Source organism: Danio aesculapii, chromosome 13, assembly GCF_903798145.1.
Source record: "Danio aesculapii chromosome 13, fDanAes4.1, whole genome shotgun sequence".
In the NCBI taxonomy this organism is placed as follows: Eukaryota; Metazoa; Chordata; class Actinopteri; order Cypriniformes; family Danionidae; genus Danio; species Danio aesculapii.
Genome location: NC_079447.1, coordinates 6428963 through 6450227, shown reverse-complemented (window position 1 = coordinate 6450227; position 21265 = coordinate 6428963).

The window sequence follows — 21265 nt, the reverse complement described above, 5'->3', positions numbered from 1 at the left end:
GAAACGCTGACCTTCGTAAATTAGATTTAAGTGTACAGACAATGAGAAGGCTTTGTTTTCATTCATGTTGTTATTCAGGGATCTGAGATACCGTATAAAAACATTGTCAGAGGTCGACCAGGATTGGTTTTACACTCACACAGTTGATTCTCTTGAATATTGATGCTAATCAGTGTACACTCAATGTTTTGTAAACAATTTTAGGCAAAAGCATCGGGAAAGAAGTTTTAATTTGCTCAAAAGTTTTAATTTTCTCTGTTTTCTAGACAATCAAGCACTCTTCATGCTAAATTTAATTTAATGAAATGCAACAAAACTTTATTGTTGTTTTAATTTCAAATTAATAATTATATATGATTTATGTTTGCTATGGACTTCAGTAAAAACTTCCTTTAACTTACGATGCTGTAAAAAAAGATTAAAAAAATTAAAATAACAATAATTTACAGAAAGTACATGCAGAAAATATTTATTATTATATTAATATTATTGATTATTAATAATTGTAGTATAAATAAATACGCTATTCAGCATTTTTGGCTGTTTTTTTTATAACAAAGTTGTTTTCAACTCTTAAAATAGACCTCAAAGTAAAATATAAAGGTGTCACGGAGGCGGGTAGTACGATCGCCTCACGGCAAGAAGGTCGCTAGTTCGAGCCTCGGCTCAATCAGTTGGCATTTCTGTGTGGAGTTTGCATGTTCTCCCCATGTTGGCGTGGGTTTCCTACGGGTGCTCCGGTTTCCAAAGTCCAAAGACATGCGGTAGGTGAATTGGGTAAGCTAAATTTTCCACAGTGTATGTGTGTAAATGAGAGTGTATGAGTGTTTCCCAGTGATGTGTTGCAGCTGGAAGGGCTTGCGCTGTGTAAAACATGTGCTGGGTAAGTTGGTGGTTTATTCTGCTGCGGCGACCCCTGATTAATAAAGGGACTAAGCCGAAAAGAAAAAGAATGAATGATTAAAATATGAAAAGCAAATAAATAAATTAATTAAAATACACAATAAATTAAAATACACAATATTTGTGTATTTTAGCACATTTAAATACACAAATAAATAAATTAAAATGCACAATTTAATACATTAAAAAATATATACATATATTACTTAATAGATTTAATATGTATTAAGTAATATATGTATAAGTAATATAATACAAGTTCTAATATATATTATAAATATGTAATTTATTATATTATTAAATAAATAAGTTCTAAACAATAAAAAAATCTAATTGTTGTAGCAATTATTATTAAATATCAATATATACAGATTTATATTAATATATATATATACTCACCGGCCACGATACACCTGTCCAACTGCTCGTTAAAGCAAATTTCTAATCACCCAATCGCATGGCAGCAGCTCAATGGATTTAGGCATGTAGACATGGTCAAGACGATCTGCTGCAGTTCAAAGCGAGCATCAGAATGAGGAAGAAAAGTTATTTAAGTGACTTTGAACTTGGCATGGTTGTTGGTGCCAGACGGGCTGGTCTGAGTATTTCAGAAACTGTTAATCTACTGGGATTTTCACGCACAACAATCTCTAGGGTTTACAGAGAATGGTCTGAAAAAGAGAAAATATCCAGTGAGCGGCAGTTCTGTAGGCACAAATGCCTTGTTGATTCCAGAGGTCAGAGGAGAATGGCCAGACTGGTTCCAGCTGATAGAAAGGCAACAGTAACTTAAATAACCACTCGTTACAAGCGAGGTCTGCAGAAGAGCATCTCTGAACACGTCCAACCTTGAGGCGGATGGGCTACAGCAGCAGAAGACCACACCGGGTGCCACTCCTGTCAGCTAAGAACAGGAAACTGAAGCTACAATTAGCACAGGCTCACCAAAATTGGACAATAGAAGGTTGGAGAAACGTTTCCTGGTCTGATGAGTCTCGATTTCTGCTGCAGCATTTATATGGTAGGGTCAGAGTTTGGCATCAACAACATGAAAGCATGGATCCATCTTGCCTTGTATCAATGGTTCAGGCTGGCGGTGGTGGTTTAATGGTGTGGGGGATATTTTCTTGGCACACTTTGGGCCCATTAGTACCAATTAAGCATCGTGTCAACACCACAACCTACCTGAGTATTGTTACTGACCATGTTCATCCCTTTATGACCACAGTGTACTCATCTTCTGATGGCTACTTCCAGCAGGATAACGCACCATGTTATAAAGCACAAATAATCTCAGACTAGTTTCTTGAACATGACAATGAGTTCACTGTACTCAAATGGCCTCCACAGTCACCAGCTCTCAATCCAATAGAGCACCTTTGGGATGTGGTGGAACGGGAGATTTGCATCTTGGATGTGCAGCCGACAAATCTGCAGCAACTGCTTGATGCTATCATGTCAATATGGAGCAAAATCACTGAGGAATATTTCCAGTACCTTGTTGAATCTATGCCACAAAGGATTAAAGCAGTTCTGAAGGCAAAGGGGGGTCCAACCTGGTACTAGTAAGGTGTACCTAATAAAGTGGCCGGCGAGTGTATATTTTAATATTATTTTTTGTTTAATGTGTATTTCATATTTTCAGTTTGTGCTTAATTATCAAGAAAATGTTGGTCAAAATGTAAATAAACAAGCAAATTCGAGAAACATCTAACAAAACAGGTACCATTTTTCAAATTATCCTTTATTTATTAATCTATTTACTTGTTAAGTTTGTACATTGCCATAGTATAACGCAAAAACAAACGTAAGGCATCAGAGTGTGTGTGTGTGTATAAAACCAGACCTGAGCTCTGTTGTGTTTGGCAAGGCTGGTGTGAGGTTTAGGTCTGTGTGTGGATGTGTGTGAACCACTGATCTGCTTCAAGACTCCTTAAGACGCCTCACTCACGCAGCAGACAGAGGGAGAGACACGTCTCCATATAATCTCCTCCAAAACACACAGCGAGTGAGAGAATGTGAACCCGCAGATCTGCTGCATTATCTGAAACTCATCCTGGTGAAAGACTCCATATATGGCTGGATTTATGCTTTAAATCACACATCTCTCATTCACTTCTGCATCATTGGAGCTGGGAAAGGTCCGGCAGCGTCAAGAACGAACACTCAACACTATTTTTCCATCAAACGCACATGGAAAAACAAAGCATTTCTTCAGCGAAGTTGGAAAGCAGTAACTACAAGATGCATAAATTGGCATTAAATGAATAACTCACCCTATAAAGGACATTCTGTCATTATTTACTCACCCTCACGCCCTTATAAACATGAATGCATGATGTTCTTCCTCAAAAGAGATGCAGTTCACGTACAATGAAAGTGGTTGAATATGCACATTGTAAACCCTAATGTTGTCTTTATCTAATCAATCAAGTTGACTAAATAAAATTTGTGTTTGGTCTAGTCATTTAAAGGTGAAGTAGGTGATCTGCCTTAATGCTAACCGCTTAGCATAATATGTTTGAAACACAATACCTCCCCTGCCATCTAAAGCCACGCCTCCTGAAATCAAGAACGCGCACATTAAAGATGACAGAGACCCACTAGATCAGGGGTCACCAAACTTGTTCCTGGAGGGCCGGTGTCCTGCAGATTTTAGCTCCAACCCTAATCAAACACACCTGAACAAGCTAATCAAGGTCTTACTAGGTATATTTGAAACACCCAGGCAGCTGTGTTGAGGCAAGTTGGAGCTAAACCCTGCAGGGACACCGGCCCTCCTGGACCGAGATTGGTGACCCCTGCACTAGATCATGGCTGTTTCTCAATATGCGTTCTTTAGCGGTCTTGCGTCCTCGTGTAATGTCATCATCAACTGTCAAAGTTCAGTTCCAATACTCAAGACCGCAAGAACGGAGGACGCGTGAAACTTATCATATGTGTTCTTGATATCGAGGACGCACCGATGCAGACTTGAGTAGCGAACTCTCTCTAGAAGTCCCAGAAGTCATTGCGACTGGAGGTGGGAAGCGCAGCATTTTATATAGGTTTATTATTAAAGTTCAGAGATAAAACTTATTTACCTCAGGAGTTTCCCTAAATGACAATGTAAGTTATTGTATAGCGAAGGCAGCCACAGAACAACGGTGCCAGCGCGCTCACCACAGACCAGCTATTGGAGGAGTGGAGAGACAGTGATAGAGCCAATTTGGTGGATGGGGATGATTGGGAGGCCATGATGGGTAATGGCTAATGGAGGGAATTTGGCCAGGACACCAGGGTTACACCCCTACTCTTTGTGCCATGGGATTTTTAATTACCACAGAGAGTTAGGACCTCTGTTTATCACTGTCTCTCTACTCCTCCAATAGCTGGTGTGTGGTGAGCGCACTGGCACTGTTGTTCTGTGGCTGCCGTCGCTATACAATAACTTAAATCAGTTATTAGAAATGAGTTATTAAAACTATTATGTTTAGAAAAGGGTGACGCAGTGGCGCAGTAGGTAGTGCTGTCGCCTCACAGCAAGAAGGTCGCCGGTTCGAGCCTCGGCTGGGTCGGTTGGCGTTGAAACACAATCCCTCCCCTGCCGTCCAAAGCCACGCCTCCTGAAATCAAGAACACGCACATTAAAGATGACAGAGACCCACTAGATCAGGGCTGTTTCTCAGTATGCGTTCTTTAGCGGTCTTGCGTCCTCGTGTAATGTCATCATCAACTGCCAAAGTTCAGTTCCAATACTCAAGACCGCAAGAACGGAGGACGCGTGAAACTTCCCATATGTGTTCTTGATATCGAGGACGCACCGATGCAGACTTGAGTAGCGAACTCGCTCTAGAAGTCCCAGAAGTCATTGCGACTGGAGGTGGGAAGCGCAGCATAGGTAGTGCTGTCGCCTCACAGCAAGAAGGTCGCCGGTCTGTGTAGAGTTTGCATGTTCTCCCTGTGTTCGCGTGGGTTTCCTCCAGGTGCTCCGGTTTCCCCCAAAGTCCAAAGACATGCGCTACAGGTGAATTGGGTACGCTAAATTGTCCGTAGTGAATGTGTGTGGGTCAGTGTGTGGATGTTTCCCAGAGATGGGTTGCAGCTGGAAGGGCATCAGCTGCATAAAACATGTGCTGGATAAGTTGCCAGTTCATTCCGCTGTGGCGACCCCGGATTAATAACGGGACTAAGCCGACAAAAAATGAATGAATGAATGTTTAGAAATGTGTAGAAAAAAACCTTTCCGTTAAACAGAAATTAGGGGGAAAAAAATAAACAGGGGCCTTATAACTTATAACAGGGGGCTTATAAGAGGGGCTAATAATTCTGACTTCAACTGTACACACACACACACACACACACACACACATATATACATATATATATATATATATATATATATATATATATATATATATATATATATATATATATATATATATATATAGAGAGAGAGAGAGAGAGAGAGAGAGAGAGAGAGAGAGAGAGAGAGAGAGAGAGAGAGAGAGAGAGAGAGAGAGACAGAGAGAAAAAGAGGGAGAAACAGATAGATAGATGGATGGATGGATGGATGGATGGATGGATGGATGGATGGATGGATTGACAGATAGACAGAAATGTTATTGTTTACTTTATTTTTTACTTATTTAAATGTCATTCTTTGTTCTTGTGATCATATGTACCTGTATGTAAAAAAATAATAATAATAAACCATGGCGAATAAAGCTCATTCTGATTCTGATTCTATATGGTGTTAAAGAAAAAATCTCGTAATGCAATTCTGGAGCATAAATAAAAAAGGGGGAATATTTCTACACTGTAGTGCTTTTGGAATGGGATAAAACAAATGTATTACTCAGTTTTCAGCGCAATGTTCTTGAGATGCTAAAATAATGTTTTGCTTTATTTTAGACGGGAGATGTGATACAGCAAACAGCAGAGATGATGGACAGTAGCAGAGTAATTGAAAAAGCAGTGCATGATGCACTAGCGCATCTGAAACCGCATGATCTGCTGCTTCTCCTCAGGTTTTAATGAAGCATGTCTCCTCTCGACTCATTTAATGACTGTTAATTAAGACCACTGGATTCACCAGAGCTCAGACAGGAGGCTAGAAGTGAGAAAGCAGACACTCAAAACATTAGATCAGAGCCAGAGTAACCAAAGTGAGTTTGTTTTTCAGTATAAACAGACTGTGACCTAAGATATGAAGAGATCATCTGACTGATGTGTAAAATGAGCACAGTTGACCACCCCTTTTGCCTTCATAGATTCAACAAGCTACTGGAAATATTCCTCAGAGATTTTGCTCCATATTGACATGATAGCATCATACAGTTGCTGCAGATTTGTCGGCTGCACATCTCCCGTTCTACCACATCCCAAAGGTGCTCTATTGGATTGAGATCTGGCTACTGTGGAGGCCATTTGAGTACAGTGAACTCATTGTCATGTTCAAGAAACTAGTCTGAGATGATTCACGCTTTATGACATGGTGCGTTATCCTGCTGGAAGTAGCCATCGGAAGATGGGATTGGGAGTGGCACCCGGGGTTGGATGTGTTGTGCATTCAGAGATGTTCTTCTGTATACCTCGGTTGTAATAGGTGGTTATTTGAGTTGCCTTTCTATCAGCTCAAACCAGAATGGCCATTCTCCTCCGACATTTGCGCCCATCACAGAACTGCCACTCATATTTTCAGTTAATGAAAAGTTAATATCTTAATAATAGGCCGGTTTAAAGCCAGTAGTCAACAGCATGAATTGTGACCTAAACTAAAGGTAACCAGTTATATTATAATAAACAGGGTTATAAAAAAATTCAAATGTAAAGCATTGTTTAGTACAGTCTAAGCACCAAGACATTTGACCAAAGAATAACCTGAAAATTATTAAGATTAACTGAATTTAGACGTTTCAATGGTGTAAATGAATCTGATTTTGTATAAACATAAATACTGTCACCCGACAATGCAAAGACTTTGGTGAGCAAATCAAGTCCAAGGCAGATTCTGCTCGACTAGTGTATTTAGCATTGAACTCCACTGTGTAATCAATGTGATTGTTAACACATTGTTAATATGTGTAAACTTTTTTTAAAAAGTTTTAATTTAAAAAGTTATACTGAATTAGTTAACATGATTTAAAGCAGGGGTGGGCAAACTCGGTCCTGGAGGGCCGGTGTCCTGCACAGTTTAGCTCCAACTCTAATCACACACACCTGCTTGTAGATTTCTAGTGATCTTAAAGACACTGATTAGCATGTTCAGGTGTGTTTAATTAGTGTTGCAGCTAAACTATGCAGGACACCGGCCCTCCAGGACCGAGTTTATATATAATTTTTTTTTTTTTCGATTTGGCTACAGAACAACTGTTTTCCAGTGATTTGCCTAACCTAATTAACCCATTTAATTTTTTCAAATATGAAAAATATTGGCTACTAATTATGTCTTTAACTTTATATCATTGTATCATGTTGCAGCTATATTAAATTGCAAACACATACATAAAGCACTTGACAGCATTAATCTGATTAAACAGTACCATAGAAATTATGATCACATCACCCGCTCCTTAAGATTTCAAAACTCAGGGCTCCCGTAGTACCTTGAATAGCAAAGTCAAGTAAAGGAGGTCGAGCCTTCTCATTTATAGCTCCTAAACTCTGGAATAGCCTTCCTGATAATGTCCGAGGCTCAGACACACTCTCGCAGTTTAAAACTAGATCAAACATTTATCATTTTAGGCATACACTCAATGCATCACATAACTGTATGATGCATGAATGTGCTCCACGCATCTCGTTTATATACACTATGAACAGCAGCTACGCTAATTATTCTCTTTATTCTCTATTTCCACCTGGGGATACTCATCCCGAGGCCCTCAGAGATTATGCAGCGCCACTAATGCAATCCAAGACCTGTGAAGAGATGATGCCAAAGTTTTCACAATCCCAAACCAGGCCGTATCCTGAGTAGCTGCTGTGGTTGTCATGGAGGAGTAGAGCGTATGCGTCTGATTCCTGTGACGCTCCGGGGACAGACAAGTCTTCGCTGAGGTCCAGCGTTCTCCAGCCTCCGGCGCCTAGACTGCAGCTCTGCACAAGTCGTTTGGCCATAGGAGAAATGGTTGTGCCCAACTGAGCCTGGTTTCTCTTGAGGTTTTTATCCTTCACTTTCGTCAATTGGTGAAGTTTTTTCCTCGCCGCTGTCCCAACAGGCTTGCATAGTTCGGGACTTGTAGAGCTGCGCATTGATGGATTTGCTCTTTAGTGTTTGGACTCTCAGCAGTGATTATTAAACCACACTGAACTGAACTAAACTGAAAACTGAACTACACTGTTTCAATTCACAATAATCTTCTTGCTGTGAGGCAACATGCTAACCACTGAGCCACTGTGCCACCCTTAAACAGTCATATACCTCAGAATACTTTTTTTTCCACATCAGCATTACATCTTTTTGACGAGTCTGTGATCAGCAGTCCAGTTTCTTTCAGAGAAAGAAAGAGAGAGAGCTTTGGACAAGAAAATGGAGAAACAAAAACACAAATAGTTCCTCCACCCATTCCCTGGAAGACAGACAAAGTTACACAGACAGTCCAGAATAATCCAATGTAAAAATACACCCTGGCCACATCACAACCAATCAGCTCTTCGTCATGATAGATATACAGTGCTTAGTAAATCAGCACATCTGATTGTTTTATTAGCCAAATAAACGCTGGATTTAGGAGGATGTGATGCTTGAAACATTTCTGACATCGCTGAAATGTGTGTTAAATCAGGAAGGGCGGTAAATGTCTGAGCATCTGTGATTTACACACAGCGAGGATGCAGAAAACACACCACAAAGAGACGTCAACACAAACAAAATGCCAATATGTGTGAATATTTACTAACCAGAAGAAAGACATTCTGTCATCCTTTGTTGTCTGAGAGTTTGAAAAATGTTGGATGTTTTGTATATATGTGAGACAGGACCACAAAACCAGTCATAACAACACTGCAAAAAGACTTTTAGTCTTGGTTCTAGTCCAAATTTTGAAATCAAGCAGCCTTTTCTAGCCACTTAAAAAGAATAATATTGTTCTTAGAAATAATATGTCAGAAAATTAAGGGAGTTTCTCCTTAAAACAAGTTAGATATGATGTAATATAATGGGGTAAGCAAAATAAACTCATTTTTGCTTTGACAAGATTATTTTGCTTACACCATTGTCAGAGTATTTTGCTTGTTTTAAGGAAAAACTCTCTTAATTTTGACATTATATTTCTAAAAACAAGACAATAATTCTTACTCATTTAGGAAACTCTTCTTGATTTAAGATGTTTGTGATATTTGTACTAGACACAAGACAAACATTTAAGTAAAAAAGCAGTTAAGTGTACAATAAATTTGATGTATATACAGCGTAGGGAAATAAGTATTGGACTCGTCATGTTTTTTTTCTGAAAAAAGTGTCAAAATCTTGATGGTTCTGTGGGTCTTGTCTGTCAAATCTGATCTTTAATTTGTATTTTCTATTGGATTTAAGTCAGGTGATTGGCTGGGCCATTCTACAGCTTGATTTTCTTTCTCTGAAAGCATTTGAGAGTTTCCTTGGCTGTGTTTTGGATCATTGTCTTGCTGAAATGTCCACTCTGGTTTCATCTTCATCCTCCTGCTAATGTAGATGTTGGACTGAAGCAGCTGAAATTCATTTACACTGAGGAAGGGCAGAGGATTGTTGAAGAACTACTGAGAGATTTCAGCTGCTGTCTGGGCTTTCACTGCCTTTCTACACCTCCCTTTCTTCATGTGTTCAATACTTTTTACTGGGTTATTTCTATATTATGCATAACTTTATTTGTAAACTAATTAGTTAAATTTTCTCTGCATATATTACCAACATCAGGTGAAAATTTCAAGATAACAATAACTTTAGAAATGTTTTCTGAGAAAAATGAAAAATAAATACTTATTTCCCCTGCTGTACAGTATCACCTGAATGCTGAATTAATAAGGTTTCCATTTATGTATACTTAAATTAGGATAGGACAATATTTGAGATTTAGATAAATTGGCGGTTCATTCCGCTGTGGCGACCCCAGATTAATAAAGATAATTTTTGTAAAAATTCAGTTATTGACATATTCTTATTAAATGACACTTTATTTACATTATAGGGTGTTTTTTATAAGTTGTTTACATTTTAAGACTTTCATTTTCTTTTCGGCTTAGTCCCTTTATTAATCCGAGGTCGCCACAGCGGAATGAACCAACATCTTTTCCAGCACATGTTTTTCGCAGCGGATGCCCTTCCAGCTGCAACCTATCTCTGGGAAACATCCATACACACTCATACACTACGGACAATTTAGCCTACCCAAATCACCTGTACCGCATGTCTTTGGACTGTGGGGGAAACCAGAGCACCCGGAGGAAACCCACACGAATGCCAGGAGAACATGCAAACTCCACACAGAAACGCCAACTGACCCAGCGGAGGCTCGAACCAGCAACCTTCTCGCTGTGAGGCGACAGCACTACCTACTGCGCCACTGCTTCCCCTATTTTAAGACTTTTTATTTAAAAACAAATGTTATACACGTATTGTTTGCTATACAGAATGCAAAAACTTTGAAGCTCAATATCTCAAAATCATTCAGAATGCAGATAGAACCTTATATACACACTGCACCCATACACACTCATTTACACACACACCGGAGCACCCGGAGGAAACCCACGCCAACACAGGGAGAACATGCAAACTCCACACAGAAATGACAACTGGCCCTGCTGACGGTGCTAACCCACTGAGCTACCATGCCTCCCTTTCCTTTGGTGATCCACAGAAAAAAGTTATAATTTTTCAATTGAACATTACATTAAAACAGAACTGTTTAAGCTCTTTACAAGACCAGATCAATATTTTCCAAACCCAAAGCTGCGCACTCTTTTCTGGCAGCCGATCACATTTACATCAACCTCATTACGATGCTTTACCAGGCATCATTATGCTTAACGCTCCCAGAAAATGCAACTGGACCCAAATGAACTAATACGAGTCTCATAACAAGATCTACTGGGAATATGAACTGTGCAAAAGAAATAAAAAATGAAGTTGAAAAATAAACCCGCAGAACAATAGCAGTTCTTGGAATAATGGGCTATAACAGACTATTAATGAGCAGAAGTACCGTTTACTGGATGAAGATCCGAGCCAACAGCATTTACAGCATCAAATGAGGTGTGAAGAGCTGAAATAAAAAGACAAGGAGGGTGAAAGAGTCATATCTTTAGCTGAAAATACAAATGAAGAACAGTACTACGCCTGTTGCTTTTACAGACAAAATAATTGCACGGACGCATTTATCCATGGCAGACACCAGGTGAGAGCAGCTCATGAAGAAAACCAGTGGCTAAATCACCATTACAGCACACATACATGACCTCAATCTTCAAGAAAAACACACTTATTCATCAGGTTTTGTAAGTTAAACATCTAATAATAATAATTCCTTACATTTATATAGCGCTTTACTGGACACTCAAAGTGCTTTACATAATTTTGGAGGGAATCTCCTCATCCAGCTAGATGACGCGACAGCAGCCATATTGTGCCAGACCACACACCACACACCAGCTGATTGGTGGAGAGGAGACAGAGTGATAAAGCCAAATATGATATGGGGATGGTTAGGAGGCCATGATGACCAGATGCTGTGGGCAAATTTGGCAAGGATGTTGGGTAAACCCAAGCAGCAACGTCCCGCTCTCCCTTGTGAAGCAAATACGAAAGTAACTAAAACTGCAATTCATCTAAATTCTGCTAGTCCTGGCTCCATATAGAGCAAATTTCTATTGAGCCCACTGTTAAAATGGCCAACTTTACTGTTTACAGTGTTTAAAGTCTGAATAATTAAGGGCGTGGCCACTTGAGTGACAGCTAGGTCTCGCTGATCGCCGTCACTTCACCTCAGCTGATTCCGGCTGATTAGCGCACCTCTCAAAAAATGTAACTACACATCGCAACGACATGTAGCGCAAGCTCTGTGATTGGTTGGCTTGGTAGCGCTGACGAGTGTGGGCGGGACTGAGAGCCACATGCCCGATGGAGCGATTGTTTACAAGTGTGGAGTCCCGTGTAGGAGCTCCGGATGGAAAGTTTTGTTTTGTGTTTATCTCATGGTTAAAGTTGTTGCACGTCCGCCGGCTCCTGCCTCAAAATGAGTGAGTTTGAACCACTTGTACATTAAGGAAGCCTTCAGAAAAAACAAAACACCAGTGAAGAAACTCGACACAGAGGAACATAAACACCTCACTGCTAACTAGCATGTCGGAAGTGTTATTGCAGAGCAACACAAACAGCGCGCAGAAGCATGAATGCACAGCTACGCGCGTTGCATGCGCCGTGGGTCACGTTGATTACTTGACGCAGAAGTTTAAACCAGGCTTAATACATTTGGTCACCAAAATCGTGATGCCATTACAGTACATCTTTATAAACAACAATGTGGCTTAAGGCTGAGGCTGGACCATGAACGGCAGAAATATTCTAATATTAAATCTAGACATTTTCTGTGGAGCGCAGGCCAGCTCTCTCTCTCTCAGCGGGGTTTCAATGCCACTGCCAAACATTAGAGAACAACAACAGCATTCAGAAAAGTGCAAGATTTAGAGTTTCAATATAAAAAGCCCATTCCACTTCACTTGAGGTTTAGAGGACAGAGAGAGAGAGAGAGAGAATATTCATTTTCCATTGTCCTGCTCCAAAACACACCTAGACATCATAGAGCTGACAGCATTTATTACACAGTTCATGGGTGATTTCTAAGGCAGTAACAGACAGATCCTTCAGGGTCTGAATGCACATTGACTGTAAATAAATCGTATTTAAACAAACAGAAACACAATCGCATAATATGTGGATTTCAATGATAATTTGAGGTGTCCTGTACGCCAACAGGCCACAGACTCACCCAAGCATCATGGTTCAAAGCAGACGAATTTTACTGACAGAGCCAAAGGGAAGGCGGGGGTCCCACAAACCCCAGGCCTAATCCCTCAGAGAAAAGCCCTGCATTTAGGCCCTGGTACACTTAATCCCGGGCCCCTGTTCACAATACACTTCAGATCTTCCTCTTCCGCTCGGAGCCCATCCGGGTGCCATGAAAATCACAAAAAGAGGGAGAGAAAAGTTAGGAAAACTGCGACACAGGAACGCATTCACCAAATCAAACTTGTGCCATGATTTACACAAGGCTTGACGTGATCATCGCTGCTGATTGAGCCATTTAAACAAGCAGCGCTCAACAATATCTGATGGATTTCAACGGCAGCCAAAACAAACAGCGAGCATCCAAAAGCACACCGACTTTTATTTACAAGTCAAAGGCACAAAGAATAGGAGTGAAACAATAATACAGACACACAAATAGAAAGTTAACCCCTCACAGGACACGTAGAGTTGAGTCAGAGTTCATTCATCCATTTTATTTTTGGCTCAGTCTCTTTATTAATCTGGGGTCGCCACAGCGGAATGAACCGCCAACTTATCCAGCACATGTTTTACGCAGCGGATGCCCTTCCAACTGCAACCCATCACTGGGAAACACCCATACACTTCCATTCACACACATACACTACGCACAATTTAGCTTACCCAATTCACCTGTACCACATATCTTTGGACTGTGGGGTAAACGTAGGGAGAACATGCAAACTCCACACAGAAACGCCAACTGACCCAGCCGAGGCTCGAACCAGCGACCTTCTTGCTGTGAGGCGACGGCACTACCCACTGCGCCACCGCATCGCCTTGAGTCAGAATTATCAGATTCATTATTTCAACACATTTCTAAACACAAGTTAATACCTCATTTCTAATAACTGATTAATTTAGTTTTCGTCATGATGACAGTACATATTAATATTTGACTAGATATTTTGTAAGATGCTAGTATTCAGCTTAAAGTGCAGTTTAAACTTAATTAGGCAAGTCATTGGACAACAGTGGTTTGTTCTGTAGACAATTGAAAAAAAGGGGGCTAATAATATTGACCATAAAATATGTTTGTAAAAATTGAAAAACTGCTTTTATTCTGGTCAAACTAAAACAAATAAGACTTTCTACATAAAGAAAAAATACTGTCAAAAATACTGTCAAAAATTTACTTGCTCTGTTAAAAAATAACTTGGGAAATATTTGAAAAATATTGTAAAAATATTGCTGCTATAAATGTTTTAGTTGAATCAAATGATTCCTTTCTTGTCATTCATTCATTTTCTTTTCGGCTTAGTCTCTTTATTAATCTGGGGTCGCCACAGTGGAATGAACCGCCAACTTATCCAGCACATGTTTTACGCAGCGGATGCCCTTCCAACTGCAACCCATCACTGGGAAACACCCATACACTTCCATTCTCACACATACACTATGGACAATTTAGCCTACCCAATTCACCTGTAGTGCATGTCTTTGGACTGTGGGGGAAACCGGAGCATCCGGAGGAAACCCACGCCAACACGGAGAGAACATGCAAACTCCACACAGAAATGCCAACTGACCCAGCTGAGGCACGATTTAGCGACCTTCTTGCTGTGAGTTGAGAGCGCTACCCACTGCACCACCGTGATGCCTCACTTTTCTTGCCATCTCAACTTAAACAAACTGTCTAAATACATTCACTGGCCACAACTGCTCGTTAACGCAAATTTCTAATCAGCCAATCACATGGCAGCATCCCAATGCATTTAGGCAAGTAGACATGGTCAAGACGACCTGCTGCTGTTCAAACCGAGCATCAGAAAAAGAAAGAAAGGTGATTTAAGTGACTTTGAGCGTGACATGGTTGTTGGTGCCAGACATGTCCAACCTTGAGGCAGATGGGCTACAGCAGCAGAAGACCGCACCGGGTGCCACTCATATCAACTAAGAACAGGAAACTGCAACACAATCTCACGGCAATTCGTAACTTTTTGATTTAGTGGCTAATTCGTATCAATTCGTATGATTTAATTCGTACAATATACTACGATTTGCTAATCACCCAATGACGGTTGGGTTTAGGTGTGGGGTTAGGTGCCACGCCTCCTTTTTAAAAATCGCACATTTTTGTATGACTGAACTCGTACGAATTCGTACGAATTAGCCACTAAACTGACAAAGCGTAAAATACTTACGTTTTTTTCGTGAGATCAGGCTAGAAACTGAAGCTACAATTCGCACAGGCTCACCAAAATCGGACAATAGAAGATTGGAAAAACATTACCTGGTCTGATGAGTCTCGATTTCTGCTGCGAAATTCAGATGGTAGGGTCAGAATTTGGTGTCAGCAACATGAAAGCATGGATCCATCCTGCCTTGTATCAATAGTTCAGGCTGCTGGTGGGGGTGTAATGGTTAGGGTTAGGTGGATATTTTCTTGGCACACTTTGGGCTCATTAGTACTAACTGAGCATCGTGTCAGTCTCACAGCCTACCTGAGTATTGTTGCCGACCATGTCCATCCCTTTCTGATGGCTACTTCCAGCAGGATAATGCACCATGTCATAAAGCATGAATCATCTCAGACTGGTTTCTTGAACATGACAATGAGTTCACTGTACTCAAATGGCCTCCACAGTCACCAGAGCTCAATCCAATAGAGCACCTTTGGGATGTGGTGGAATGGGTGATTCGCATCATGGATGTGCAGCCGACAAATCTCCAGCAACTGCGTGATGCTATCATGTCAATATGGAGCAAAATCTCTGAGGAATATTTCCAGTATCTTGTTGAATCTGTGCCACGAAGGATTAAAGCAGTTCTGAAGGCAAAATGGGGTCCAACTTGGTATAGGCAAGGTGTACCTAATAATAAAGTGGCCGGTGAGTGTGTGTATATTAAGTTAAAATTTGTATAACTCAAACTATTTATTTGAAACCTGATTAACTTAACTCAAAATATTAATGTTTACTACTAAATATGCTAAAGCAACACAACTCTTGAGTTTTTTGGGGGGACATCTTAACAGTTTTATGTTCAATCAACTTACATTTTTTAAAAACTAATAAATTAACTTAATCCTTACATGTTGTCCCAACACAAATCATCTGTGTGAAACCCAGCATTTTTACAGTGTTATTAATATAAGTAAAGTGGCACAAAAATATTGTGTAGTCCTGACTTTTGGTCAATACTCCTTTTACAGTGTATAAAAGTTTCACAGGATTGCTTGTAAATTTGTTTTCAACTGTATCAGTGCACAAGAGAAACACTCATCCTTCCTGAGTCAAAGCCAGCACAAACATGTATAAAGAGCACGTACAGATCACAAACACACACTGGTGGGCATTGTGAGAGTTTAGACGAAGCCCCCGTGTCGAGGCGGAAAAACAGGCTTCTCTGCAAGAACAGATAAAGGAGGTCAGGGGAGAGATACAGGAGACGTGCATGTTTGCCACACGCTTATTCAGATGCTGAAATATGAACTGCTTAAAAAACACAGATTCAATGTACAAGTCCAGATTTGAAATTCCATGAAATATGATGGTAAGATTGACATTTAGACCACTGTTCTTTAGTTTAGGTTACAATTCACCTTATTAATAAACCATTAACTACCACTACTTGCTTAATACACTACTAATAAGCTGTTAATTAATAGTTAGTAAGGTAGAACTTGAGTTTAGGTTTTGCAGAATAACATCTAAAGATTGTTGTGCGTGAAAATACCAGTAGATCAGCAGTTTCTGAAATACTCAGACCAGCCCGTCTGGCACCAACAACCATGCCACGATCAAAGTCACTTAACCTCCTAGGGCTTGAGTGGCCACATACACTGCACATTTTAGCTCTTAAGTGGCTATTTAAAATACTTTGAATGTTTTATATTTTGTTACAGACATACAGTGTCATCCTGCAACTGTTTTGCAGCTTATGAAATGTCCCAAACCCTATTTTTAACTGTCCAAAATGGGGGAAAATTGTTTTTACTCTCTGATAGTCAAAGCAAGTTCAATTCTATGTTAAATATGCATAAAAAAATCAGGAAAAAGTGTTTTGTGTAAATTCGGACCACGAGTCCACATATACGGACATCATTTTTCACTAAAAGTACATCATATCAAAAGATGATACTTAGGTTTTTATTCTAATTAGGTTCTAATAAACCCAAATAGCAAAGAGAAGCAAAAAATGCATGTAAAAAAACACACCTTGGGCTTTAAGAGGTTAAATCACCTTTATTTCTCATTCTGATGCTCGGTTTGAACTGCAGCAGATCGTCTTGGCCATGCCTACATGCCTAAATGCATTGAGTTGCTGTCATGTGATTGGCTAATCAGAAATTTGCGTTAACTGTAGTTGGATATACCAACCCAGGCTCATTCTGAGAACGTAGTGCCGGGGACGTTTCTGGAGACCGCGAAATACGTCCCGGGAGGTACGTATTTTTGCAGTTTTTGTTTTCGCAAATCCGCGAGAGGCCGCTGTGCGCGCTTTTTCCCGCGCCGTTCTCGCGTAAACCCGCTAGAGGCCGCTGTCGAACAACCTTCCGCCTGTCTGCCTGGATGACAGAATGATTGACCGTGCGACCGGCCAATCGGCTGAACCACCCTCCTCCGTCCCTAAACCCAACCAACGACGATTCACAAAAGAAAAAAGAAAAGCCCTCGTCTAATTTTTACCACGTTTTCAGATTTTGACCACACTCTCACCCTGTGATGAGCTTGTTCGCTTCACTTTTTGGATTTTGTTTTTGTTTTCTTACCTGATTTCTGGAACCGCTCTTTCCCGGACTCGAACCCCGTCGTTGTCATGGCAAAATGCAGCCGTACGTACCCCCGGCTACGTATTTCGCGGTCTCCAGAAACGTCCCCGGGACTACGTTCTCAGAATGAGCCTGGGTTGGGATATACACTTAAAGGAAAAATGATTAGCCCTGTTGTAAAATTTTATTCTATAATAATTATTATAAATACTAATATTGCTTTAAGATTGACTGCAAATAAAGCCATTTCTAATTCATTTGACATTTTTAAGGTCAATGTTATTAGCCCCCCTAAAAAGCATTTTTTGTGTCCGATGACTTGCCTTATTAACCTAATTTGCCAAACCTAGTTTAACATGAATCTGAATACCAGTATCTTTAAAAAAAATAAAATAGTGCAACTGTATGTAACACCATCATTCATTCATTTTCTTTTCGGCTTAGTCCCTTTATTAATCCGGGCTCACCACAGTGAAATGAACCACCAACTTATCCAGCACATGTTTTACACAGCAGATGCCCTTCCAGCTGCAACCCATCTCTGGGAAACATCCATACACACTCATACACTACGGACAATTTAGCCTACCCAATTCACCTGTACCGCATGTCTTTTGGACTGTGGGGGAAACCCACGCCAACGCAGGGAGAACATGCAAACTCCACACAGAAATGCCAACTGACCCAGCCGAGGCTCGAACCAACGAACTTCTTGCTGTGAGGCGACAGCACTACCTACTGTGCCACTGCATCGCCATAACGCTATTATGGCAAAGACAAAAAGAAATAAGCTATTAGAAATTAATTATTACAACTATTAAACTTTAAAATGTGCTGAAAAAAATCTGTTAAAATTCACTTGGTAAATATTTGAAAATGAACTACAATTTTGCAGGCTTTCAATATGATCCTGCTCATATAAGAAACTAAATCTTGACTGTTGGAAGCTATCCACACTGAACTACGGTCATCTAAACACCGTAGCCAACGCCAGTGTGTTGTGGCTAATGAATGATGGCGGAATCATTAGCAGAGGTTACATTACATCCTCTCATCTCATTCCATGTTTACCGCTTTCCTTTTCCACACATCCCACCGGTTCATGTGGCATATCCATGCGGAAACCCAGCGGTTAATTGCATGAAACATGAAGAGAGTCTGAAAGCAAGGAAAAATCCTCACAAAGCAGTCAGCGTTTCTTTCCTGTGGTCGCCAGGTCTTCGCTGTAAAAAAAATGCAGGATTCCACACAGTCGATTCGTGTTGAGACAACATCAAGGAATTGAGTTAACTTGTTAGTTTTTACAAATTTAAGTGGCAACAATTAAGTTGTCCCAAAAATAAACAAAAGACTTGTGTTGGTTCAGCTTATTTTAAATAAGTAGCTTGAACAAACAGCTAATGTAATTTTTTTTGTGATCTTATCAAATCCAAATGCATTTCGACAAATCAAAAGACAAATCAAAAAGCAAAACAGAGGAGATTTAAGCAAAGTCTACACTACCTCACAAAAGTCTTGTCAAGTTTGGAAAAGAGGCAGAAGGTGGATTTTTCTGATGAATCATTTGTTGAACTGCATCCCTATCAACACAAATACTGCAGAAGACCTACAGGAACCTGCATAAACCCAAGATTCTCACTGAAACCAGTCAAATTTGGTGAAGGAAAACTCATGGTTTGGGGTTAAATTCAGTATGGGGGCGTGAGAGTGATCTGCAGAGTGGCAACACCTGAGATGGCAACATCAACAGCCTGAGGTATCAAGACATTTGTGCTGCCCATTACATTACAAAGCACAGGAGAGGGCAAATTCTTCAGCAGGATAGCTCTCCTTCTCATACTTCAGCCTCCACATCAAAGTTCCTGAAAGCAAAGAAGGTCAAAGTGCTCCAGGATTGGCCAGCCCAGTTACCAGACATGAACATTATTAAGCATGTCTGGGGTAAGATGATGGAGGAGACATTGAAGATGAATCCAAAGACTCTTGATGAACTCTGGGAGTCCTGCAAGAAGGCTTTCTTTGCCATTCCAGATGACTTTATTAATCAGTGATTTGAGTCATTGCAGAGATGTATGGATGCAGTCCTCCAAGCTCATGATGGAGTCAGACACAATATTAACTCTTTTTCCACTGCACCATGACTTTATATTCTATACTGGACATTATTTCTGTTAAGTGACAAGACTTTTGTCTAAGCAATGTCAGACCTTACTGTCCTAATTAAATCATTAAAAATCAAGGCATGATCATATTTTATTTTGGCAAAATAAGCATAATCTAGAGGCTTTTACCTTTCATATAAGCCACTTCTGATACCAATCAACTAGAAGTCAAGTTATTATTATTGTTGTTCCTAAAACTTGGATAGGCGAAAATACTTTTGTCAGGTAGTGTGGTGTTTAAATGGGTTTTAAAGTATTTCAGATATAAATACGAGCACAATGGTTTGAAACAATTTGATAAAGTTCACACAAAAAGCTTTACAAGATGTTGAAAGTATAACTTTAACTTTTCCTGACTTGATTGTAACGCATTAATGTGCACCTTTTGTAAAGCTGCTTTTAAACAATAATTACCTTGAAAAGCGATAACAAATAAACTTGAATTGATGTGAGTGCTGACATCAAGATACGTCTCAAACCATCAGCACTAGATCCCCTTTTAACCCTATGACTTTGAGTGGTTTATTATAGAAGGTGGCATTTATTACAGTCTACAATATCCCAAAGGAATAATAACAATAAAAAGGCTTATAATTTAACAAAATAAGGTCATTTACACTCAAAAAAACACATTTTTGTTCACACTACTTTCTTAAACTGAGCTGAAACAACACAATTTTTGAGTTTTTAGGGGGAGGAAAACTGGCAATGGGGTAAGAGAAATACATTAGATTTTCCTTTTGACATAAGATAGTTTAGCTTACCCCATTGGTGGATTATTCTGTTGTTTTAAAGAAAAACTCACTTAATTGTGGCACTATAAGGCAGTATGTTTTGCTTGTCTAGAAAATGCTTCTTGATTTAACAATTTTTAAATATTTGGAAAGAAACATTTCAAGTATAAACAAACATACAAACTAACCAAAAATAAACAGATACAAATACTTCAGATAATCATACTTGGTTAAGCACATTTCATATTATTGATGCAAACGTTGAAGCAAGAATAGATGATTTAGAACAAACTAAATCATTTTTTCAGTCAACTGAAATAGCTTAGAGCCTTGTTAAACACAACACAGCCAAATTGTCTAAAACGATGGGGTGAAGCCTGGTGTTTTTACAGTCATGGCTCCAGAGCGCCGCTGGCACAGCAAACACAGTGCAGCCACACACCAACACAACCTGACAGCACCAGGGCAGCACTGAGAAAGAGAAAACACTGTTACAAAGCAGAATCCAATGTAAGAGGAATGAAGACAACAAACCCAAAACATACCATGTAGCAATGCCTACAAAAAAATGGCATTGGCTTTCTTTGGTGCAGCTTTAATGTCATCAGGCAACTTTCTGTGACTTCCAGAATTCTGGATTCACAGGGCAAAACCTTAAAGCCTGAAAGTCATGCTTATAAATACTGAATATAATTATGCAGGTTCAATGACAACAAGAGACTTGTTTATAAGAAAATGAACCAAA